We start from the raw sequence: 27,227 nt of genomic DNA on the forward strand, positions 1-27,227 counted from the left end.
CAACCACATTGCTGTGGGTCTAGAGTTACATATAGGTTAAGAAAACATATTTCCTTCCTTGAAGGACATTAATGAATCAAATTGTGTTTTTTTCACAACAATCTAATAGTTTCATGGTCATTGACTTTGTAATTCCATATTTATTTACATAATTTAATTTACCTGCCCCCCAGCTGCCATTGTGGGATTTGAACTCATCTCATGAGCATTAGTCAATGCCTCTGGATTACTAGTCCAGTAAAATTGCCACTCTGCTACCCCATGAAGGACGCTTCTATCTGCAACTGCAATTTTAACTCTAGCCTGAGTAGGAAAGCTGCTGCAGCTTTCCTGCCAGGTGAAGACAGCAGGCTGAGGATCTAGGCTCAACTATCACCAGTAACCTGTTTCTAGATGCAGAAATCAACAAGCGCATGGGTAAGGCTTCCACTGCTATGTCCAGACTGGCCAAGAGAGTGTGGGAAAATGGCGCACTGACACGGAACACAAAAGTCCGAGTGTATCAGGCCTGTGTCCTCAGTATCTTGCTCTACGGCAGCGAGGCCTGGACAACGTATGCCAGCCAAGAGCGACATCTCAATTCATTCCATCTTCGCTGCCTTCGGAGAATACTTGGCATCAGGTGGCAGGACTATATCTCCAACACAGAAGTCCTTGAAGCGGCCAACACCCCCAGCTTATACACACTACTGAGTCAGCGGCGCTTGAGATGGCTTGGCCATGTGAGCCGCATGGAAGATGGCAGGATCCCCAAAGACACATTGTACAGCGAGCTCGCCACTGGTATCAGACCCACTGGCCGTCCATGTCTCCGCTATAAAGACGTCTGCAAACGCGACATGAAATCGTGTGATATTGATCACAAGTCGTGGGAGTCAGTTGCCAGCATTCGCCAGAGCTGGCGGGCAGCCATAAAGACAGGGCTAAATTGTGGCGAGTCGAAGAGACTTAGTAGTTGGCAGGAAAAAAGACAAAGGCGCAAGGGGAGAGCCAACTGTGCAACAGCCCCGACAAACAAATTTCTCTGCAGCACCTGTGGAAGAGCCTGTCACTCCAGAATTGGCCTTTATAGCCACTCCAGGCGCTGCTTCACAAACCACTGACCACCTCCAGGCACATATCCATTGTCTCTCGAGATAAGGAGGCCCAAAAGAAGAAGACAGCACGCTGAGGATCTGGAACCAGAAGGGTCCATTTAAGGTCAATTTTACACAAAAAACTTTTCTTGTGGGGCCAGGAAGAGCAGGAGTGCTCCTCAAGCCTCTGTGGGAACAAGAGTACACAATACTCAAGGATTGCTTAGAGCTAAGTGCTTTTTTGTTGGGTTCATGCTGTTAGTCTAATGTCACTTATATGCGTCCTTGGTGTACGATGATTTAGTGATGGTATGCATGGAATGTAGAAATCAAAGGTGGAAGTAGTATAACAAGTGTGAGTGATAATCTGTATGGTGCACTCATGTTGAAATCATGAAGTATGATGTACCTGAGCACACATACCAAATTGTGAAGTAGATGTCTCAGTGAAGACATAGTGACAACTGCATGTATGTGTTCTCTGGTGTTTAAGATAATGAGATGAATTAGAACAAGAAAGCAGTGCATCAGGCTCCACAAGGAAAATTAGGCTGCCCCTGACCTGGGCTCCTCTAATCCCTCCCAAACCCCATTCCAGCAACTTAACTTGTCGGCAACTGTTCTTCTGGTGTCAGCTGGCAGCCTCCTGCCATCCAAAATTCCTGTCCCACTTGGTGAAAAACTGCAGTTTCCCACCAATTTCGGGAGGGCTGCTGACAGGCAGCATGCAGACGAGTTAATATCATCCGTCTCATACTGCCAAGGTCCATGTGGAGGGGCGAGGAGCCATTTGGCGCAGATTTGCTTATAAAGGAATACCACAGGCAATCGAGAACCTCTTACAGATACCCAGTTACAGGGGTGAATAGCTCCAGTCAATCATTCCTCAATATATCTGTGGAGTTGTGTCAGGAAGCCTTTGTGTTCTGTGGGATATGTGCAAAGTGCCTGGGGTGGCCACATGCAGAGGATGCTTTGCATCGTAGAGAAATCCTCTCTGCTAGTACTGCAATGGATGGTAGCTTAGCCAGGGCTGGGACAACACCCATTCTCCCCCACTGCCAGTGGAGGTTAGTGCAGAACTTAAAGCTGATGCATCCTAAGTCTCAATTCCACTTCCCCCACACACACCACCACCACCACTACCGCCACCGCCACCGCCACTGCCACCACCGCCACCGCCACCACACCACTGCCACCACCACCGCCACCACAGCCACCACCACCGCCACCACCGCCACTGCCACCACCCCCACCGCCACCACCACCACCACACCACCGCCACCACCGCCATTGCCACCACCGCCACTGCCGCACACACCACCACCGCCACTGCCACCACCGCCACTGCCACCACACCACCGCCATCACCACCGCCACTGCCATCACCGCCACCGCCACCACCGCCACTGCCACCACCCCCACCACCACCACCACACCACCGCCACCACCGCCACCGCCACCACCACCACCGCCACCACCGCCACCACCACCGCCACCACCGCCACTGCCACCACCCCCACCGCCACCACCACCACCACCACACCACCGCCACCACCGCCACTGCCACCACCGCCACTGCCGCACACACCACCGCCACCACCACCGCCACCACCGCCACTGCCATCACCGCCACCGCCACCACACCACCGCCACCACCGCCACTGCCCCCACCCCCACCGCCACCACCACCGCCACCACACCACCGCCACCACCGCCACTGCCACCACCCCCACCGCCGTCACCACCGCCACCGCACCACCGCCACTGCCACTGCTGCCACCACCACCGCCACCACTGCCACCACCACCGCTACCGCCACCATCGCCATCGCCACCGCCACCTCTGCCACCACCACCGCCACCACACCACCGCCACCACCGCCACTGCCACCACCCCCACCGCCGTCACCACCGCCACCGCACCACCGCCACTGCCACTGCTGCCACCACCACCGCCACCACTGCCACCACCACCGCTACCGCCACCACTGCCATCGCCACCACCCCCACCGCCACCACCACCGCCACCACACCACTGCCACCACCGCCACTGCCACCACCCCCACCGCCACCACCACCGCCACCACACCACCGCCACCACCGCCACTGCCACCGCTGCACCACCACTGCCATCGCCACCACCACCTCTGCCACCACCACCACCACCGCCGCCACCACCACTGCCATCACCACCTCTACCACCGCCACTGCCACCACCACCGCCTCCTCCACCGCCACTGCCACCCCGACCTCCACTGCCACCACCACCACCGCCACCACCACCGCCATCACCACCTCTACCACCTCCACTGCCACCACCACCCAAGTAAATACGCCCAGTTTATGTCCCACCAAACCATCAGAATTTGGGGCCCAAAATCTCTATACTGGTCATAGTATATTATATTTGTAGCACTTTCAATGTATTAATAACTAGAAAGGTAAAACATAAATTATAATATTCTTTGTAGTTTTATGTAACACAAAGAAACAATTTAGACCAGCATTTTGTCATTGAGATGTCATACAAGTGAAAGTACAATATAACTTCAGCTTGCATTTCTCCAAGCGAAATTTGTAAAGTGATGCATCTCAAAAGTTTTTTGGGCTATACTAAATCAAGATGGTCTGTACCCAATCAGTCATGTTTTGTTTCATATGCCTTTCTCACTTTCTTATAGGAGAAAAACAGTTTTCCACTGGGGACTAGGTCCCTTAATAGCCTGAATCAAATGAGAAAGCAATCAACCAACTTCAAGGGAACTGAGGGCAGAAGAATGGAGCTGTACTTTGGTGAGCTAAGTCAAGTAGGCAGAGAGCATTTGAAAAAGTCATGATTACTGATCTCCCATGAAATCTGTCAAAACCAAACCCATCCAAGCTGCATCAATGATGTGATGAGAAAGGAACACTGCCATTTATTTATAGTGAGTCTGAAAGGCTAATAATGGCTTTATTTCCTCTCTTAATACAGAAATGTCTGAATAATTGTAAAGTGTAATAGAAATTCCATTTTAAATTCTGAACAGTTCATACCATTTTCACAGAGCCTGAGTACAGTAATGATTTTAATATCTACACATGGCTTCACATGACCTTAACTGGTTTGTGGGTAGATTTGAAAATGTATTGATCACATAACATGCTCATGTCAAGTACATTGAAACAAAGAATAAAAATAGGTCAGAGCATATTTAACCTTGTGAGTACTGAATGCCATTTCCAGTGTTCAAATAGGGAAGGTGCTTTCAATCACACAATAGAAAAAATGATTTTTGGAACATTCTTAGGACAAAAACATTGTCAAGTTGAATTTCAGGAAAAACAATGTCCTTAAAGCATTTCATAATGTATAGCATTCTATATAGTTTTTTTTTTCTAGTGTAGAAATACTGGCACTTGAATAGTTGAATTGTAATTTTAATTAATAAATTGCTACCTTTGTTTAAAAATGTTAATAATTGCTTGAGAAATGCCGCAACCAATTTTCTTAAACATTGTTGGAGGCTGTTTCAGAGATCTCAAGAACCAAACAGTGAAATGTTATGACTCTATTTTTTTGTGCTGAAAGGTGATTGCACCCAATGGCAAGTACAGAAAAGATTCCATTATGAAATCAGAAAATGGAATGCCCAATTCATTTTACATCTGGTCTTGTGTTTGCAGAAACACTTTAGGTTCAATTCAATCACTTTTAAAGGTGTCATTTGGAGTCAATGCCATAGCTGTAGAGGAAAGATGCTGCCTGCGTCTTTTATCCACACGCTGCGTTTTCCTTCGTCCCACCCTTGCTTCAATTTGCCCCCCACCCACCTCTGATGCCATTTATTCCTTGCTGGGGGATCGTTCCAATGTTCTCTACTACCTTAATAAAGTGGTCATTCATAGGAACATAGCAACATTAGGATCAGGAGTAGACCATTCAGCCCCTCAGGCCCACTCTGCTATTCCATTAGATCATGGCTGATCTGCACCTCAACTCTATTTTCCTGACTTTGATCCATATCCCTTACATAACAAACTCAATCTTGAAAGCTCCAGTTATACTAACATCCACAGTCTTTTAGAGAGGAGAGTTCCAAATTTCTACTACCATTTTTGCATCTGCAATGCATGGAGAGTAAGTGTAGGCAAGCTATTTAACCAGAGGTTTTCTATCCTTGGTCATCATCTATACATGCACACTTTCCAGTAAATGTAACTGGGTAGAAATCCTAAGTGGAACCCCTGGCATGGTATCATATTTAAATCATGCATTACCATTTCGATTTCCTAACCCAGGCACAGGGAGCGGCACAGTGGTGCAGTGGTTAGCAGTGCAGTCTCACAGCTCCAGCAACCCGGGTTTGGTTCTGGGTACTGCCTGTGCGGAGTTTGCAAGTTCTCCCTGTGACCGTGTGGGTTTCCGCCGGGTGCTCTGGTTTCCTCCCACAGCCAAAGACTTGCAGGTTTATACGTAAATTGGCCATTGTAAATTGCTCCTAGTGTAGGTAGGGGATAGGACAATGGTAGGGAATATGGGATTAATGTAGGATTAGTATAAATGGGTGGTTGTTGGTTGGCACAGACTCGGTGGGCCTGTTTCAGTGCTATATCTCTCTATGACTCTAATTGTAGTACCACCACTGCTGTCCTGGTTGAGACTAACTAGTTCAGCCAGTCCAGGGATTGAAGCAGATTTTCTTTGACTCAAAACCACTCCAGGTGATGGATTTACCTACTAAGTCATGTTGGAAATCAATTTGATGTACTTTGCAGGGGAAAATGGCCTGGATTTTGCAGTCAGTGGCAAAGCAAGGGCACTCGCTGCTGACATTGAAGAAAGCAGCTCACAGGCCAACCAGGGGCGATGCCACATTGGATTTGGTACTGGGTAATGAACCCGGCCAGGTGTTAGATTTAGATGAAGGTGAGCACTTTGGTGATAGTGATCACAATTCGGTTAGGTTTACCTTAGCGATGGGCAGGGACAGGTATATACCGCAGGGCAAAAATTATAGCTGGGGGAAAGGAAATTATGATGCGATTAGGCAAGATTTAGGATGCGTAGGATGGAGAAGGAAACTGCAGGGGATGGGAACAATCGAAATGTGGAGCTTATTCAAGGAGCAGCTACTGCGTGTCCTTGATAAGTATGTACCTGTGAGGCAGGGAGGAAGTTGTCGAGCGAGGGAGCCGTGGTTTACTGAAGAAGTTGAAGCGCTTGTCAAGAGGAAGAAGAAGGCTTATGTTAGGATGAGACATGAAGGCTCAGTTAGGGCGCTTGTGAGTTACAAGCTAGCCAGGAAGGATCTAAAGGGAGAGCTAAGAAGAGCAAGGAGAGGACACGAGAAGTAATTGGCGGATAGGATCAGGGAAAACCCTAAGGCTTTCTATAGGTATATCAGGAATAAAAGAATGACTAGAGTTAGATTAGGGCCAATCAAGGATAGTAGTGGGAAGTTGTGTGTGGAATCAGAGGAGGTAGGGGAAGTGTTAAATGAATATTTTGCATCAGTATTTACAGTAGAGAAAGAAAATGTTGTCGAGGAGAATACTGACATTCAGGCTACTAGGCTAGATGGGATTGAGGTTCACAAGGAGGAGGTGTTATCAATTTTGGAAAGTGTGAAAATAGATAAGTCCCCTGGGCCAGATGGGATTTATCCTAGGATTCTCTAGGAAGCTAGGGAGGAGATTGCAGAGCCTTTGTCCTTGATCTTTATGTCGTCATTGTCCACAGGAATAGTGCCGGAAGACTGGAGGATAGCAAATGTTGTCCCCTTGTTCAAGAAGGGGAGTAGAGACAGCCCTGGTAATTATAGACCTGTGAGCCTTACTTCGGTTGTGGGTAAAATGTTGGAAAAGGTTATAAGAGACAGGATTTATAATCATCTTGAAAAGAATAAGTTCATTAGCGATAGTCAGCACGGTTTTGTGAAGGGTAGGTCGTGCCTCACAAACCTTATTGAGTTTTTCGAGAAGGTGACCAAACAGGTGGATGAGGGTAAAGCAGTGGATGTGGTGTATATGGATTTCAGTAAGGCGTTTGATAAGGTTCCCCACGGTAGGCTATTGCAGAAAATACGGAAGTATGGGGTTGAAGGTGATTTAGTGCTTTGGATCAGAAATTGGCTAGCTGAAAGAAGACAGAGGGTGGTGGTTGATGGCAAATGTTCATCCTGGAGTTTAGTTACTAGTGGTGTACCGCAAGGATCTGTTTTGGGGCCACTGCTGTTCGTCATTTTTATAAATGACCTGGAAGAGGGTGTAGAAGGGTGGGTTAGTAAATTTGCGGATGACACGAAGGTCGGTGGAGGAGTTGTGGATAGTGCCGAAGGATGTTGTAGGGTACAGAGGGACATAGATAGGCTGCAGAGCTGGGCTGAGAGATGGCAAATGGAGTTTAATGCGGAAAAGTGTGAGGTGATTCACTTTGGAAGGAGTAACAGGAATGCAGAGTACTGGGCTAATGGGAAGATTCTTGGTAGTGTAGATGAACAGAGAGATCTTGGTGTCCAGGTGCATAAATCCCTGAAGGTTGCTACCCAGGTTAATAGGGCTGTTAAGAAGGCATATGGTGTGTTAGCTTTTATTAGTAGGGGGATCGAGTTTCGGAGCCACGAGGTCATGCTGCAGCTATACAAAACTCTGGTGAGACCGCACCTGGAGTATTGCGTGCAGTTCTGGTCACCGCATTATAGGAAGGATGTGGAAGCTATGGAAAGGGTGCAGAGGAGATTTACTAGGATGTTGCCTGGTATGGAGGGAAGGTCTTACGAGGAAAGGCTGAGGGACTTGAGGTTGTTTTCGTTGGAGAGAAGGAGGAGGAGAGGTGACTTAATAGAGACATATAAGATAATCAGAGGGTTAGATAGGGTGGATAGTGAGAGTCTTTTTCCTCGGATGGTGATGGCAAACACGAGGGGACATAGCTTTAAGTTGAGGGGTGATAGATATAGGACAGATGTCAGAGGTAGTTTCTTTACTCAGAGAGTAGTAGAGGCGTGGAACGCTCTGCCTGCAACAATAGTAGACTTGCCAACTTTAAGGGCATTTAAGTGGTCATTGGATAGACATATGGATGAAAATGGAATAGTGTAGGTCAGATGGTTTCACAGGTCGGCGCAACATCGAGGGCCGAAGGGCCTGTACTGCGCTGTAATGTTCTAATTCTAATTCTAAAAAGATCCAGCAATCTCTATGGCATAGTTTCCCCCTTTCCCAACAGCAGTTTAAATCTGATTCCAAGTCAAAGGGATGTCTTGGTGTGCAGCAGCAGTGATGGAAGCAAGCATGTAAGGAGCCAATCACATTGAAGTATTCACACACAGCGAACTAGGGAGCTAAAAGCTCTCAAACCTCTACGTGAGATTTGAACTCACATTCTGTGCTATCATACCCTAGATATGATCAAAGAGGAAAATTTTAAATTTGGAGAGGCAAATTCATTTAACAAGGAAATTGCAGAATGTAGGGCCTAGGCGATGGAAGTCATGCTGCCAATGTGGGGATGAATGAAAGGAACCTGTACAAATGGCTGAAGACAGATAAATGTTGAGTTCATGTAGGGAGAGCTGAAGTGATTTATGACTTTAACCCCTTATAGGGGACTAAACCAAATCAGGAGTACATCCCTATGAATCTCCTTTAATTAAGTTCAAACCAGAGAAACTCTTATAGACACTTATTTGGGTCCAAAGAATTAAACTAGCTTTCCCTCAAAGAAAGAAAATTAACAGAGAATATTACCATCTTTCAGGTAGCCTATTTTTAATAATTATGGCTAAGTCATAATTATCCCATATATTATAAGGGTCGGGGAAGCTCTCTTCAATACATATCTCTCCACCTAAAGAGACATAGAGGGGGTTCTTGTAGTTGTATACAGAATGCTACATGAGACGATTTATTAACTTTTATATATTTATTAAAGAATTTAACATGCAATACACTTCTAAGAGGATAAGTGTATCACAACATCAAATATTACTAAGAGATGTAATACACAATCTTATTTATAACATAGAATCCAAATATTTAACCTTGCTAATGTTACAGCAAAATATCTTAGAATATCTATCAAAATTTAAAGTAAGCTTTTACCTTAAATCCTCCAAGTAAACCATGGGGTGAGAAGTATTGTTTGAGGAATTCAGCACTTCTAATTATTTGCTTCAGAACCTCTCATGCTTATACTGTTTCTAAGGTGTCATATGCCTTTTTAGCATATAGGTATTACCTTTCTGTGTGTTTCTTGCTTTCAAGATCCATATTTGGTAGCATCATTAACTATCTCTCTACTTAATGTTTACTGGAAATCCCCTGTTCTTGAAGTTGTGACCATTATCTGGTCAAAATGTTTATTATTGTGCTTACTTGACTCTTGTTCCTGTAAGTCCATTCCATTTATTGTTTTATTATCTATAATTGCCTTTTTATGGTACCTTAAAGCAACCTTTTGAGACGATCTGTCTGCTTCAACAACCCCATAAACTAATTGAGTTTATTGCTATCTCTTACTGATGTAACACAGGATATTTCAATGCATGTTTTTATCTTCCAAGTCCCTGACAACAGAGACACAAATGGATTTCTGATTCATAACAGGGACCTTGAAATTTTTTAACTCTACCTTCTTAAAGGGGAATGTCAGTTAGTCTTGAAAACTGACCATTTATTCAATCTTTAATTCTGAAAGGTATAATATATTAACTATATCTAAAGTCTACCTAATTAAGCCTATTATACCTATATTCCATCACAGGGCTGTGACATTACAGGAGGTAACAGAGATAAGGAAGAGAGAGGCCGGGAAAAGATTTAAACACCAGGGCGAGAATTTTAAATTTTTGGCACCTGGGGGCCAAGAGCCAAAATAGGTCAGTGGGGCACTGTTGTTGGGTGAACAGACCTTGGTGTAGGATGGCACACAGGCAACAGAGATTTGAGTTGAAGTTTACAGAGGGTGGAGGATGGCAGCCAGCAAGGAGACCATTGGAATAGTGTGGAGGTTACAAGGCATGGATGAGGCTTTCAAAAGCAGCTGAGCTAAAACAGGAGACAGGCAGGTAATGTTATGAGGGGAAACTGGCAGTCTATATGTGGGATCAGTAGCTCAGATCAGGATGTTGAGGTTGTGAACAATCTGGTTAAGACTGAGACACCGCCAGAGAGGATGGATGAAATTGATGGCTGGGGTACAGAGTTTGCGGTGGGGCCTAAAACGATGGCTTCAGTCTTCAGGAAATTGTAGCTCATGCAAGACTGAAGGTTGGATAAGCAGTCTAAAAGCACAGTGCCAACATAGGGGGCAAGAGAGGTGGCAGAGAGGTTGAGTGGGTTCCATCAGTGTACACAAAGAAGCTCACTCCATGACAAAACACATGTGTTAAGATTTGAAAGAGCCCAGATAGCTATTCCAATGGCCCACCTCATTTGCTCCCCTAACCTATGGAAATAGACATCATTCCTGCAGTTCTGCCAGCTCATGTCATACATACTGTATATTAGACCATGAGAAACCTGACCTGAGGCAGCAAAAGTGGCAATCCTCCTTTGCTGCATCTCCTCCAACACTATGCCCAATGCATCTTCATCAAATAGGGGGTTATTATTTTTTTTTAATTTTTATTTAGAGATACAGCACTGAAACAGGCCCTTCGGCCCACTGAGTCTGTGCCGACCATCAACCACCCATCTATACTAATCCTACACTAATCCCATATTCCTACCATATCCCCACCTGTCCCTATATTCCCCTACCTATACTAGGGGCAATTTATAATGGCCAATTTACCTATCAACCCGCAAGTCTTTGGTAGTGGGAGGAAACCGGAGCACCCGGTGAAAACCCACGCAGACACAGGGAGAACTTGCAAACTCTGCACAGGCAGTACCCAGAATTGAACCCGGGTCGCTGGAGCTGTGAGGCTGCGGTGCTAACCACTGCGCCACTGTGCCGCCCTTGCTCTATTTTTTCTCTTCCCCCTATCTATGCAAACTTGCAAAATCTTTATCATTCCAAATCATGCTGCTTCCCTTTAAATGCAAACGTCAGCCCTTCAAAAGCTACTGCTTTGGCTGACATCCCCACCTCAACCAATTGCTGTGTTGCCTGCACTCCTAGAGAAATGCAGAGAGCATGTTAAAATGAAATAGTCCCCTCTCTTTTAAATCAATTGTAAGATTGTGTTCTGTGGTCTCAGGAGCTCATACATCAGAAGCCCAAAATTGGCCCTTACAATTGTTTAAATACATACACACACACAAACTCTTGTGTTGAAGATAGGCAAGTGTTGCATACTTATAAAAAGAATTCATCCTGATGTTGTTTGTGCTGACTTGGAATAGTAATTAATCATTTCCCCATGTAAAAAAATCTAAGAAAATAAACTACCAAGCAGCTGTGAATAATTAATAAAGCTCAGCTTGCCCATTTGGTCACCTAAGGAGTGTGTGCCCTATTTATTATCAAATGTGGTTTAACCCCCTATTAACCCACTTGAAGCCTCTGAGATACTTCTGTTTTTTTTTCAAAACTGTTTTATTTTTCTTATCTTCACTTATGTTCATTATTTTCAAAGTAACATTACTGTAAGCTTCTCTCTCAATCTCCTGGTGATGGTAGGGTACAAAATTCAGCAGTAGGGGAACATCTAGTTCGATGGATAATAAAATATTAAACCGATTCTTAAGCAATGGGTTTTCAATTTAGTTGCAGAGATTATGCAGAGGAAATCTTCCCCCAGTTTTCCAAATGAGATCCTACCAGTGCCAATCCCAGCATCCCAGCCACCATCTTAAGCATTCACTTCCACCACCACTGACACACAGCGGCAGTAATGCGTACCATCCTTGGGATGCACTGCAGCAACTTTCCACGTCTCCTTTGACAGCACCTTCCAAACCCGCAATCTTTGCCACCTAGAAGAACAAGGGCAGCAGACGTATGGGAACATCACCATCCCCGGGTTCCCCTCCAAGTCATACACACCATCCTGATTTGGAAATATATCGCTGTTCCTTCACTGTCGCTGGATCAAAGTCCTGGAACTCCCTCCCTGTCAGCACTGTGGGTGTTATCACACCACACAGACTGCAGCGGTTCAAGAAGGCAGCTCACCATCACCTTCTCAAGGGAAATTAGGGATGGGCAATAAATGTTGGCCCAGCTAGCGACACCCACATCACATGAATTAATAAAAAATATTAGCCAAGATCACTTGTGCCCATTTACACTCGTGTTTTGGAGACATATCCTTGTACTTGATCAACTTTGTTGTTGACAGATTTACATTGATTAGAAAAAGGGGTCAATACAACATCATTAATTAAACTCAAGTTCCTTTACTATTCTAATTTGGTAATGGACACCCGTTTGAAACCTTTCTGACAGCTTGCCCACATTTTGAGCTGTAATTAATATCTGATTGGCTCTTGAGCACCAACATGTGGGGAGAGAAATTTAACTCATAGCACCCATTTTGATGTGACACCAGCTGCGCTATTGCCACCCAAGACCAATCAATGCCATATTCAGACTGCCTGTAAATGAACCTACAGCCCACCTGCCTGAAACAGGCATAAGACTGCTTAATTATGCAAAGTAGGATCCCACATGTGTTGCAGGACCCCAATTGCAAAAGTCAAGTACAAATGTGCAGAGTGTGTGGGGTAGTTGAGCCGTCTAACCAATAGCCTTAAAGGGATGGTTGGAGGCCGCTCAAAATGAAAGCCCAGGAAATTTTGAGTGATTATTTTGGTGAGCCCAGGAGAAGACTCTCCCCAGGTGCAAAAAGAACTCCAGTCTACCTCAAAACCATTGGAGGTAGTTTCCCTGTCTTCTCCCCCATTCACTGGAATCACCATCTACCCTCCACAACCAATCAGCAGGGCAGCATAGCAAAGGAGTCAGCTGATTTCCTGCCCTTCCACAACCAGTGGGATGCAGTAGGGCATCCATTTGGTTCAAGCCTCACTTCAGTACTAACTGTTGGTGTCACTCCCTTGACTTTGTGCCCATTTTGAGCAGAATTTGAATTTCTAGTCTGTGGTGTCTGCTGGCTCACCCAAAGCCTTCTGTGATTTTGACCAATTTTACTGCTTTCATTTTTTTAATGTTCTTTTTTTTTTCTTTAAAACCATTTTGAGTGTGCCATCCCTTCCTGGGTACTGTGAAGCCTGTGTTCAAACGAATGCTTGCCAATCATCTAATGTCCAATTAGTGGTTAGGGAGGAAGGTCAGCTGGGTCGAGTAGGTTCCAAGATGACATGCCTGACAAAAAAAAATCAAACAGTCAATTCCCTGTAGAAAGTGGATCATAAAGCCAAGCAGGTCCATACTACTGCAGGGCACTGTGCTGGATTGAGCAGTTGGGTTCATTAATTGGATCTAGGCATCAAATAAGTCACTGAGAACTGAAATTCTTCCCATTGGGCTCCAAATTACCCTGTAAGCCAATGTCATAATAGGTAGGATCATACTGGCTGGATAAATAGCAGGCAAGCTCCATGGTCATAGCCATTGAAATTCTACCAGAATCCCACACATATTCAGGGTGCCTAAGCCTTTCCTCTTATCAACGTGCTCCAAGGTTCTCTGGGCTTAGGTTATGTGGGTGTGTACTTAACAGGAGACAGTGTGCACTCAATATTAGGCACACACAAATCTCCACTAAAGCTGATTTTTTAATCGTTTGTTTTAGAGACCCTTAAAGAAGGAAATAGGTTGCAGACACCTGGACAATCAACAAGGAACCTTATGAGATGATTCAGAATGGAAATCTATATGCATTATCTAAACCTGTGATATTACCGCATCAAAAAATATAATTTCAATCATGCTTATACATTCCGTGCCCACCTTATCGCAAGCAACTCTACGATTCTGTGGTGAACAACATCAAGTGATAAATAGAAGCAATCGCCATACCACTCAACATTAATTGCCTAAAACAACTGGTCCTTGTGAACTGATACAGCATAAAAAATGAAAATAGCTATTATTCATCCAGCTTACTTTTAATAGAGAAAAAAACTTAGCAATCAACAACATTTTTCAACTATCCACTGTTCACGATTTTATTATTTTACCTATTGGTCCAGCAGCTTTGATTCTAAGATCGCTTAATCTAATAGCAGCGACATGTTAGCATTTTGGGGGTAATGGTGTAAAGTAACCAATCGCGACTTAGGCATCCATTGTACACCCAGCCCATTGACTTCAATTGAAAGGAAAATTGGGTGGGGTGTATAATGGGAGGCAAATTTGACACTGTCTATTTTACACCATGCCTAAAATTAAAGTTCTGCCCATTCTCTGGTAGTCAGATTGGGATACAATCTATTTGTTCTATCTGATGTTACAGAAAGACTGTCTTCGCTTGTGTTGGATTATTCCTTGCTCAAACTTTAAGTTCAGTTTTTTTTCTCCCACTCCCCAGCCCAGTCCCATTCCCAGTTCTGTGATTGTTTGACAGAGAGGTTCAGATCCAAACATGATGCAGCACATTCCATTCATCTGAGCTATCTACATGAATGGCTGAGTTCCATGGTGCAGGCTGCCACCAATGTTGAAAAGAATTGGAAAGAAGGTGGGATAAATCAGCAAGTAGTCTGAAGACGAGCCAGACCGTTTACAATCTTGGTGTACTATCTGACCCCTAGATGAACTTCCAACCACATATCTGCTCCATCTCCAAGACTGCATGGCTTGAATTTTATGAGCAATCGTGGCAGCGTGCTTTGAAGTTGGTGGTCTGCCTGTGTGGATTGCCTATCGCTGAGCCCCTGCTATATTAAGTGCGGGGGGCTTATTAACATCGCGGTGACACGCCGCCCCCTTCCATATTACGTGGCGGGCAGCGGGACATCCGTTGCTGTGATGGACTTCGGCACAGCTGATGGTCATGTGCTGGGGCCCTATTTAAAGGGCAGCTAGCACATCAACTATTCCTGCAGCTACAGATTACATTGAAGCGCACAGCTGTTGGACTGCAGAGTGAGAATCGTCAGAGGGAAGAAAAACTTACCTGCATGGAAACAGAGGGGTGTTCCAGGGTGGCCCCATGGTTCAGTGATGCCTCCCTGCTCACTCTCCTCTAGGCTGTGTGGGCAAGGCGAGAGGTCCTCTTCCCCAGCGATGGCAAGAAGAGGCCCTCCCACCAGACCAAAGCAGCCTGGCTAAAGGTGGTAGAGGAGGTCAGTAGCTGTGGGCCCATCTGGCGTGACTTGGTCCAGTGTCACAAAAGGATGATTGACCTGCTGCGAATGCAAAAGTGCAACTTTACATCAGGGCTCCACTGAAACTCGCAGCCGACTCCAACCACACAGGACCCCTTCCAGACCTCGCAGGCAGAGTCACCCTCCAAGGAAACAGTGTCCCATGACACTAACGCAACTTCCACATGCGCAAATACAGTCACCTCAGTGGGTATCCGTTCGGCCTTAGAGTGTGGGTCACAAGCTGGTGAGAGCACTGCTCACGCACCTGAGCAGCTGACGAACGCTGAGACAGCCGAGGCCTCTGACAGTCGGAGGGCTGTGGGTGGCCAGGCCCTTGCTGAGCTCCTGGCTACTGACGACCCTCTGCTGTCGGCAGCACAGGGCATGTTGGAGCTAATGCAACATGGCAACTAGCAACAGCCGGCAGAGATGCCACAGGCCATGCGCAGCCTTGAGCAGATGATGGGGAGTCTATCCAGGCCTTGACAGCTGCTATGTCCCAAGCATATGAGCGCCTGGTGTCATCCACTGAGGCGGTGGCGGCCCTCTTGGTGAGCCAGACCCCATTGATACGCGCTGACCTGCAATCCCTCGTACCGCCATGACATCCAATCAGCAGTGGCTAGGCGAGAGAAGGACCAGGGACATGGAGACTGTCCCTGCCCCGGTCCTTCCCTGGAGGGCAGAGGGGTTCCAAGGAACCCTGAGATGGAGGAGGCAAGCCAGCGTGCCATATCTGGGGTCCCTCTCAAGGTGATTCCAATGTGGACGCCGGCCCCCTCTGCCTGTGAGTCAAGCTCCAGCAGCCGTGACATCTGAGGAGAGTTCTGCATTGACACAGGATTCCCGCAGCCAGCTGGAGCCCTCCAGGCCTCGTGCACGCAGAGGACAGCTGCTGAAGTCAGCCACAGCCAGAGGGCAATCCGAGCAGCAGCCTTCCTCCAGTCAGGCTGCTGGTGCTGAGGTTGCACCGAGAAGGGGCACTCACAAGCATTTAAAGAAAACACACTGACACAAATGGGAATGCACGGGTGTCACTACAATGTAAATACGTATTTACGTATTTCACTAAATGTTCTTCACCAACATGTGTGTCCTTTTTTTGTGTGAATGGCATATGCCAGCAAATACCGCTCATGTCTCATCCCTTTTCATCATTGGCCTTTCAGGAATACCAATGTATGCAATAACATCATTGCCATGCCCGCATAACGCATGTACGTATTCACAGATGCAGTAACATGGACAACGTCTCAGTCTGCTGCTGCCTCTAATGGTTCAGACAAAGATGTTGCAGATGCAGACTGGTGCACAGCAGGTGATCGAGGGTGCTGTATGGCTTGCAGAGTTCACGGTGGTTCCTATGGAGCAGAGACCCTTTGTCTGATAAGCCGCTGCCATGCATCCCTAGCTCGCTGCTCACCCTGAAAACGGAGCCTGGGTGCCCTCTGCCCTCTCATGCACCTTTCCTGTTGTAAATCCTCAGCGTCTTCATAGTCCGAGGAGAATTCTTGCTGACATCTCTCCTCATCATGCCAGGCCTGTCCCCTATTGGATGCATAGTTGTGCAGAGCACAGAGAGCAGCAAAGAAAGGAGCTGCCCTTTGCGGCTTGTAATACAGGGCACCACCCGATCTATTCAGGCATGGGAGCGCATTTTCAGCATGCCGATCGCCTGCTCAATGGTGACTCTTGTAGCTCCATGCTGGCGTTGTATCTCTCCTCTGCAGCAGTGGTGTGGTGTCTCCAAGAAGCCACCCCTCCATCTGAGCCAGATCAGTGAACAGCAGCGCCAACTGGGATTGGCGCAGGATCCAGACATCATGGCAGCTGCCTGAGAAGCGGCCACAGATTTGCATGAAGTGTCTCCGGTGATCACATACCAGCTGTACCGAGATTGAGAGGAATCCCTTAATGCTAACATCTGCAGCTGGTAGCCTGGCAGGAGGTTTGATGGCCACATGGGTGCAGTCTATGACCCCTTGCACCTTTGGTTATCCGGTGATGGTGCCAAAACCGTTAGCCCTCTGGACCTGGCTGTCATGCTGTGTCCTGAAGCGGACATACTCACCGACCCTCCGGTACAGGGCATTGGTGACCTCCCTGATGCAGCTGTGCACTCCTGACTATGTGACCCCACAAACGTCTCCTGTGGGCCCCTGAAATGATGCATAGGCCAAGAGCCGCTGTCATGATGAGGGCCACAGGCATAGGATGTCCAACGAAGCCCATGGGCTGCAGGTCATCATTCAGCAGGGCTCAGATGTTTCACCACCTCTCTCGACATCTGCAGTCACCTCTGACACTGGCACTCTGACATCTGCTGGTATGTCATGTGGGACCTGTAGATGCGTGGTGTTTTATAGTGGCAAGCTCCCCTTGGGGGTTGATGCACACAACCGGGGGTCTCTACGTGGGCTGCACCTGCCTGTTAGTTTTGCCTGTGGCACATTTGGATCCTCAGGAGAAGCGGATCAGACAATATAGATTGAACCATAGCCATCTCCACGTGACAAATAAAGTTGTATCCTTCACTTATTCAGAGGTTCCTAACAGGGCAGACATTGGTATTGACAAGTACATCGGGTGCTTTCATGGATCAACTATGTGGTGTGGCGTGGCATTGCCCATCTTAGCTCACACTAAGAGTAGCACAGCATGATCACATAAACATTCTACTAGCTGCATTAATTGCCCCACCAGCCAGATAACCTTTACACTCCTACACACAGGGAGACTGAAGTGCCATTGCTCCTGCACACAAACAAACAAACAAACAATGGCGCAGAGCGGCCACCATTAACAGAGGGAGAGTATGCAGTACTTCCCTTCAAGCCTGCAAGCTGTGCCCCCAGTAATCCCATCCCCCGTCCCATCACCCTTCAACTATGCAGAGTTGAGACCCTGGTAATCCCATTCTCCCCTTCCACCTCCCTTCAACTATGTAGAGTTCAGACCCTGTTAATCCCATACCCCCTCCCTTCCAGTATGCAGAGTGGAGACCCCGGTATACAGAGAATTACCTGCACTGTCTCCGATTGCTCCCTCTTCTGCTGTCCCACCGGCTTCTTTCATTCGTGAACGGGACAGCACGTGACAGCCGCCCATTTGGCGAAAAATGTGGAACTGAGGAGCGACGAGCAGAGGGATGTATGATCAGGCAAGGTAAGTAACGTTTAACATATTTAAATTGGGGTTCCGCCGCTGATCGGCAGTGGGGCCGCACCGAGGTCCCGCCACCAACAGTAAAATGGGGCGGGACATATACGGCATTGGGGGTCGTGGCGGGCCTCTCCTGCTGGAATATTCCGGGCCCCTTACCACAACCCCCGATGTCAGAGGGCTGGTAAAATTCAGCCCATATTTCCACCTTCGTAACCTCGCCCGACTCCATCCCTGCCTCAGCTCATCTGCTGTTAAAACTCTCATCCATGCCTTTGTAACCTCTAGACTAAACCATTTCAATGCTTTCCTGGTCAACCTCCATTTTCCACCCTACATATCTTAAGCTCATGCAAACTCTGTTGCTTATGTCCTAACTTGCACCAAATCCTGTTCACCCATCACCCCTGTGCTCACTCAACAACATTGACTCGTGGTCTGGCAACAGCTCACTTTTAAAAGTTTCATCTTTGTTTTCAAATCCCACCATGGCTTCACCCACCATTTTCTCTGAGCCTCCTCCGGCCTGACAAGCCTTCGAAATCTCTGTGCTCCTCCAGTTCTTGTCTCTTACACATCCTGATTTTAAACAGTCCATTGTTGACACTGTGCCTTCAACTGCCTAGGATCTGAGCTCTAGAATTCCTCCCTAAATCTCTCCACCTTTCTATGTTTCTCTCCTCCTTTGCGATGCTCCATAAAACCTATCACTTTGCCTAAACTTTTGATCATCTGCTGAATATCTCCTTATGTGGCTTAATGTCAAAGTTTTGTCTGATAATCGTTCCCATGAAAGGCCTTTGAACGTTTTACTACATTAAAGGCATGATGTATGTCATAAGTTGCTTTTGCAAATTATATGAGGAAAGGATAACTGTCAGCCAGGATACCGAGGAGAGCTCCCATGCTCTTCTTCTGCTTTCCACCTGAGGGGGATTCACTACCAATAATTATATTACAGCTGTAGGCTAAATTCAACAGTTGCACACAAACAGAGCTGAACTGTTCTTGAAATGACCATGCATATGAGAATCAAGGCTGCAGTATTTTTGTCCTATCTCAGAACCATAATACTTTCAAGTGCGACTTTCCCTTAAGTACAAGATTAATGTATTTACTTTTATAGTTCTAATTGAGATTTTTTCATTTACTCTGTGGAAACTGGGCTTGCTCAGCTTCCTAACACTATTCTTTTGCTGTCAATAGCTGGGCAGAAAGAGATGAAGAAATGGTGGTGAATATTAGTTTGGGAAACTTCAAAAGAACATAAGAAATGTCACAGATAAGAAAAGGCCATTAGGCCCACTGAAGCTTATCCCTTCAGTACATTAACTCTCCCATCATGACATATAATTGTATTTTGAACAGTTCCAATCTTTTTGCCTGCTAGATTATTCGAAGCATTAATCACTCTTGGAGCAACGTTTCCTCTAATACTTATTCCAAATTAATTTGTCACTAATGTCGTTTAGTGTACTCTGGTCCTACTTTTTTGGTGTACTTTGAAGTCATAGCCTGAGTTCATTTTATCTATACCATTTTATAAATAAAATATAAGTGCTTGCCACAGGTAGATAGGCCATGAAAGCTCCGTAAGTGCATAGATGAAAGAGAGGCAGGATTCAGCACACCCTGAGCTGTATTAGGAGCAGCACTACTGCAAATGCCATTAGTAACAGCAGGGTTAAACAGCAATAGGATTTTCTGCAATGAAATGACAAACACCAAAAGATGATTTAGGGAAGCAGCAGCTAAGCATGATAATGCCTGTCCTTTACATATTCATAACATTTGGCAAGAAGTTTGCAAGAAATTAGGCAAAATTAAATTTAACTACTTTGTTTGAAATTCTTTGATTTAGCTGGATTATTTTATTTTATTCATGCTTTAATGAAACAAGTTCTTGGAAATGTTAAGTCATATTTATATACATACTATTGAAATGTTGCAAAGTATTTAATAGATATACGTTCTACTATGCGAATGTAAAACATAAATCATATACCATTATTATATATTATATACACAAACAAACATATGTATGCATATATCTATAGTATAGTATGTAAAAATGAGTGTCTTTAGACAAATGAGGGAATATTATTTCTGATTAGTTTCCACTTATAAAATGCTATGCTTTGTGTTCAACCACAGAACGCCTCAGTAAAATATTTTGCATGTGCTGTGTGGCACTTCATAATTAATCCTTTACTCTGATCTGCCATGTTCTTTCTTTTCCTCCCAAATTAGATCACTTCTTGTTTCATTTCAAACAGAGGATATGTCAATAAGGAAGCATAACCCATTACACATAGTTGAACAGAGTGTAACTTTTATACACATGTTGGAAATAGTTTACTATGCAAATCCCAACCACAAAATTATGACAGCCATTACAGTGTAAAGAAAGAAAGACAGGATTCAAGCAGTCACAAAGTACCTTTTTCACAAGTTTCATTCACATTTCTTCAACTTGAGATATGTGAAAATGAGAAGCAGAAGCTATTTCTTCAGCAGAACTGAAAGACCTTTGATATATTTTTGTTGTTAAAGAGACAGTGCTCCCTGTCTGCACTTTGTATCAACTATGGTACTGTCCTGCAGGCCCCCACCTGCCAAGAATGAGGCATATTAATTTCGCCACATTGACATTAAAATTCAAATTGTTGCTGGGAAGAAGAGAAGGCCTGTTACAAGGACTGCCAGACTTTGGCTAAAAAAAAAACATTCACCTACTAACAGACATTGAAGGCAGGGAAGTGCATTCCAAGTGAATTCCATTCCCTGCTAAGATGATACAATACCTAGAGCCAGGACGTGGTCAAACCAGTCAGTCACATGACTAACCTGCTCGGCAACCTTGGGGTTTGTGAATTATACAGTTTGAACTGAGAGCCTGCAGAAAGCAGAATGCTCCTGGACTGAAGAAGACCTCCTGTCTGTCTGTTTGCTCCCATCTCTTTCCAACAAGCCTCTGAATCCACTGAAGACACATGAACCCCAAGAGAGAAAAGTCTCCTTTAGCGAACAAGGTTTAAGAAGAATACTGGTACTGGGTCCCAACAAAAAGCAAGATCTACCTACAATCAAGGACTCTACAGTGAGCTTGAAGAACCATAACAACAACTCTTCAGATATTGCCTCAAACTTTTCCACTTTATTTTTCTTCTGCTCTTTTCTGTCTCTATTTGCATCTGTGTATCGTGTATGCATGCTAGCGTGGGGTGCGTCGTGTATCCATAGGCATTAACCGAATTAGAGTTTAAGTTTAAGTTTAATAAGTTTCAACCTTTCATCTTTAAATCTAAGAAAGCCTGTTTGTGCTGGTTTCTTTGCCTTATAATTGGAAAGTGGTGAACAAGGATTCACCAAGGGGGAGCTAAAAACACAGTGTGTTTAAAATTAAACTCTGTTGCAGTAAAACCAGGTGAAGGCTGAAAGGGAACCCTAGACCTCTTTCTCACCTGTTCATAACAGATACAAAATAATGAAAAAATGAGCTCTAATGGGTCTGATCCCATTTAGTACATTTAGGATTCCCTAAAAATATGCAGTCGGTGAAAAAATATAGCTAGAGAAACTCAGTGATACAATGTACCTGTGAATTGTGCTTTTACCACTTGAACCAGAATTTAAATGTAGCCTGGAGAATTGAGATTGAATATCCACTCTCTCTCTATTGACTGTCAAGTGTCTGGCTGAAAGATTTGGCTCTGTAGCAGCCGTAGTTTCAGCCAGGGATAGGCACCAACAGGTTGCATCACGGACATTTGACAAAATTATTGACTCAGCCACAGATATGGGGGCAATTGATATGTTTATAGAGTGTATAGCCAACCTAATGCCATCAAAGCACAGTCTGATTTAAAACACATTTCTCCATATTTATGGAGATACCTGGCTTTGTTTTCGCTTGCACAAGTAGTCAATGTCTGTTTGCACACTTGATGAGCGATGCAGAGAATTCGGATAAGTGTCCATCTGTCAGGAGTGATCTTGATCTCTTTCTCTTTCTCTCCATCCCTCTCTCCTCTCTGTGTCCATCCCTCTCCCCTCTGAGTCCCCCTCTATCCCTCCTCTCTCCCCTTTGTGTCTCCCTATCTCTCCCTGTGTCCTTCCCCCCTCGGACTCCTCCCTCTCCTGTCTAATTACCCCTCTCTCCCTCTCTCTCCCCCTGGCCCCCTTTCCCCCTGCAGCCCTCCATCTCCCTCACTACAACCCTCTTTCTCCCCCCCGCACCCCTCCATCTCTCCCCTTCAACCCTCCCTCGCACCCCTCTCTATTCCCCCCTCTGTCCCTCTCTCGTCCTCCCCTCTCTCCCTCCCACTCCCCCTCTCACACCCCCTTTCTCTCTCTCTCCCCCTCCCTCCCTCTCTCCTCCTCCACTGTCTCCCTCTTCCCCCCATTGTCTCCCTCTCACCCCCACTCTCCCTCTCTCCCCCCTTTCTCCCTTCTCTCTCCTCCTTCTCTCTCCCTCTCTCCTGTCTCCCTCTCTCTCTCCCCCCACTCCCCTACTCTTCCCCCCCAACTGTCTCTCTCCCCCCACTCTCTCCATCTACCCTCCTCACCCTCTCCTCCCCACTCTCCCTCACCCCCACCCCCATGCACCAGGAGCAGAAACACATTGCCACTCAGCGCCGGTCCCACATTCGGAGGGAAACCAGGGTGTTTGCAAAGCTGAGATTGTAGACTGTCTGCCTCGCTCAAAGAAGTCTTGCCTTTCCAGTTCTATCCATCAATTCCTGTCCACTATCCTATCTGTATCATACCAACATTCGCCAGGTGAGACACAGGCAGGGAGCACTTGATTGCCGGCTCCAGTCTTCCCAGGCAAACCATTCGCGCTTTTGATTGGCGGGCCCGATACAAAGCTTTAGCAGGCTGTAGGAACTAGCCCGATGCCCCAATCCTACTTTCACTTTTGATAATTATAAACGTCTGGCTCCAAGCCTTTAAACTTGTGTTTGAAAATACAAGTTTAAAGGCTTGGAGCAAGATATTTAAAATTACCAGAGACCTCAAAATGTTTAGCACGGACACGTTGCCGACCACCGGATTCAGCACTACAGGTGTTACTTTCATTCCAAAATGGCACCTGCGCCATGCACAGACTTCCAGTGCACTCTGTGCCAGACACCATTTTGGGGAGGTCAGTAATGCAGGTGTTAGGAGCGTGCAGCGAAACTATGTCAAGTAGGCAGATTGTGACATCGGTCAGTGTAACGTGTGTTTAGCTGGAGGAATAGCCCCATCAGTGCTATATAAAGGGATCATCACCACTGTCAGGTTAGATGCTGATTAATTTCTATTGGTTCTGTCTGAGTTTGTAGAAGTGCTTGGTGGTTTGCCGAGTATTTTAAAGTTGGTAAAGTTGATAGTGGGTGGTGCTGCATGTGGAGAAGATCTTGGTTTTGACTTCAAGGGTTCTGCTCAGACCACTTGCTCCCAGGCATGAGTGCCATATTTACCATCTTCCTTGGCTTGCAACATGGGAGGAAATTAGAACAGAGGTAGAAGAGGACAAGCTGCTTTCAGAGGGAGGAGGAAGGGAAGAAGTGCTCTTGGCAGGAGGCCTTACCCACGCAGGGTCTTCCGGGAGCATTTTTCTTACTTCAAACTATGCCAGGAACAGTGTGTGTGTCAACTCAATTTTATGAAGGAGGTGCTCACGGAAATCTGCCACTTCTTGCAGGCTGACCTGCAACCTCAGAGCAGGGCAAGGCAGCACTGCCAGTGACTGTGAATGTGACTGTGGCCCTGAATTGCCCTCGACTACACATACGTGGCTTTGTGGGCAGTCCATCTAAATGCTGAGATGTAACGCAACACCAAAGATTACCACTCTCTGAGTGTGCAGTTGGTGTACGACCATGCTCAGCACATCATGCAGGTAAATGCTCGGTATCCTGGCAGCAGTCATGATGCCTTTATTCTGTGCCAGTCCACTGGTCCCTCAGTATTTCAGGCACCTTTTCAAACCAAAGGGTGGCTTCTGGGTGACAAGGGCTATCCACTTAACACCAGGCTCATGCCTCCACTGAACTACCCAACCACACATGGCCAGCCTGCAGATAATAAGATAAAAGCAAAATACTGCGGATGCTGGAAGTCTGAAATAAAAACAGAAAGTGCTGGAAATACTCAGCAGGTCAGGCAGCTTCTGTGGACAGAAACAGAGTTAACGTTTCAGGCCTCTGACCTTTCATCAGAGCTGGCAAAGGTTAGAAAAGTAATAGGCTTTGAGCAAGTGAAAAGGGTGGGGCGGGGGGGGGGGCGGTGGGTGGTGGTGAAGAAGAACAAAAGGGAAGGTGTGTGATAGGGCAGAGGGCAGGAGATATTAAATGACAAAGATGTCTTGGGACAAAGGCAAAGGGAGTGCTAATGGTGTGGTGAAAGATAAAGCATTAGTCCAGAGAGAGTGTTAATGACAGAATAATGAACAGCTCTGTCCAAAAGCAAAAACTTGAAAACATGTTTAAAACATGCTCATGGTTAAAAATTAAAATAAAATAAAATAAAATAAACAAAATAAAAAAGACAGTCATGCTCTGAAATTGTTGAACTCAAGGTAGAGTCCAGAAGGCTGTAGAGTGCCTAATTGGAAAATGAGGTGCTGTTCCTCGAGCTTGCGTTGAGGTGCACTGGAAGACTGCAGCAGGCCCAGGACAGAAATGTTGGCGTGGGAGCAGAATGGTGAATTAAAATGGCAAGCAACCGGAATCTTGGGGTCATGCTTGCGAACTGAATGGAGGTGTTCTGCAAAGCGGTCACCAATCTGCTTTTAGTCTCCCCAGTGCAGAGGCGACCACATTGTGAGCAATGAATACAGTAGACTAAATTGAAAGAAGTGCAAGTAAATCGCTGCTTCACCTGGAAGGAGTGCTTTGGACTTTAGATGGTGAGGCGAGAGGAGGTAAAAGGGAAAATATTACACCTCCTGCGATTGCATGGAAAGGTGCCGTGGGAAGGGGACAAGGTGATGGAGGAGTGGGCCAGGGCATTGTGGAGAGAACGATCCCACCATACTACCCTTCCCCCCTATCCTGGTTGCAGGCCAATCGTGCCCAGTGACTCGTCATGTGCAGATTTTTCTTTTTATTCATTCATGGGATGTGGGCGTCACTGGCCAGGCCAGCATTTATTGCCCATCCCTAATTGCCCTTGAGAAGTGGTGGTGAGCTGCCTTCTTGAACCGCTGCAGTCCATTTGGGGTAGGTACATTCACAGTGCTGTTAGGAAGGGAGTTCCAGGATTTTAACCAAGTGACAGTGAAGGAACGGCGATATAGTTCCAAGTCAGGATGGTGTGTGACTTGGAGGGGAACTTGCAGGTGGTGGTGTTCCCATGTATTTGCTGCCCTTGTCCTTCTAGTTGGTAGAGGTCGTGGGTTTGGAAGGTGCTGTCTAAGGAGCATTGCTGCAGTGCATCTTGTTGATGGTACACACTGCTGCCACTGTGCGTCTGTGGTGGAGGGAGTGAATGTTTGTGGATGGTGTGCCAATCAAGCGGGCTGCTTTGTCCTGGATGGTGTCGAGCTTCTTGAGTGTTGTTGGAGCTGCACCCATCCAGGCAAGTGGAGAGTACTCCATCACACTCCTGACTTGTGCCTTGTAGATGGTGGACAGGCTTTGGGGAGTCAGGAGGTGAGTTACTCTGACCTGCTCTTGTAGCCATGGTATTTATATGGCTACTCCAGTTCAGTTTCTGGTCAATGGTAGCCCCTAGGATGTTGATAGTGGGGGATTCAGCAATGGTAATGCCGTTGAATGTCAAGGGGAGATGGTTAGATTCTCTCTTGTTGGAGATGGTCATTGCCTGGCACTTGTGCGGCGCGAATGTTACTTGCCACTTATCAGCCCAAGCCTGGATATTGTCCAGGCCTTGCTGCATTTCTACACGGACTGCTTCAGTATCTGAGGAGTCATGAATGGTGCTGAACATTGTGCAATCATCAGCGAACATCCCCACTTCTGACCTTATGATTGAAGGAAGGTCATTGATGAAGTAGCTGAAGATGGTTGAGCCTAGGACATACCCTGAGGAACTCCTGCAGTGATGTCCTGGAGCTCAGTTGATTGACCTCCAACAACCACAACCATCTTCCTTTGTGCTAGATATGACTCCAGCCAGTGGAGGTTTTTCCCCCTGATTCCCATTGACCTCAGTTTTGCTAGGGCTCCTTGATGCCATACTCGGTCAAATGCTGGCTTGATGTCAAGGGCAGTTACTCTCACGTCACCTCTTGAGTTCAGCTCTTTTGTCCATATTTGAACCAAGGCTGTATTGAGGTCAGGAGCTGAGTGGCCCTGGCGGAACCCAAACTGAGCGTCACTGAGCAGGTTATTGCTAAGCAAGTGCCGCTTGATGGCACTGTTGATGACACCTTCCATCACTTTACTGATGATTGAGAGTAGGCTGATGGGGCGGTAATTGGCTGGGTTGGACTTGTCCTGTTTTTTGTGTACAGGACATACCTGGTCAATTTTCCACATTGCAGGGTAGATGTCAGTGTTGTAGCTGTACTGGAACAGCTTGGCTAGGGGCACGGCATATTCTGGAGCACAGGTCTTCAGTACTATTGCCGGAATATTGTCAGGGCCCATAGCTTTTGCAGTATCCAGTGCCTTCAGTCGCTTCTTGATATCACATGGAGTGAATCGAATTGGCTGAAGTCTGGCATCTGTGATGCTGGAGACTTCAGGAGGAGGCCGAGATGGATCATCAACTCGGCACTTCTGGCTGAAGATTGTTGCAAATGCTTCAGCCTTATCTTTCGCACTGA

Source organism: Heterodontus francisci, chromosome 14 (genome assembly GCF_036365525.1).
Source record: "Heterodontus francisci isolate sHetFra1 chromosome 14, sHetFra1.hap1, whole genome shotgun sequence".
Lineage (NCBI taxonomy): Eukaryota > Metazoa > Chordata > Chondrichthyes > Heterodontiformes > Heterodontidae > Heterodontus > Heterodontus francisci.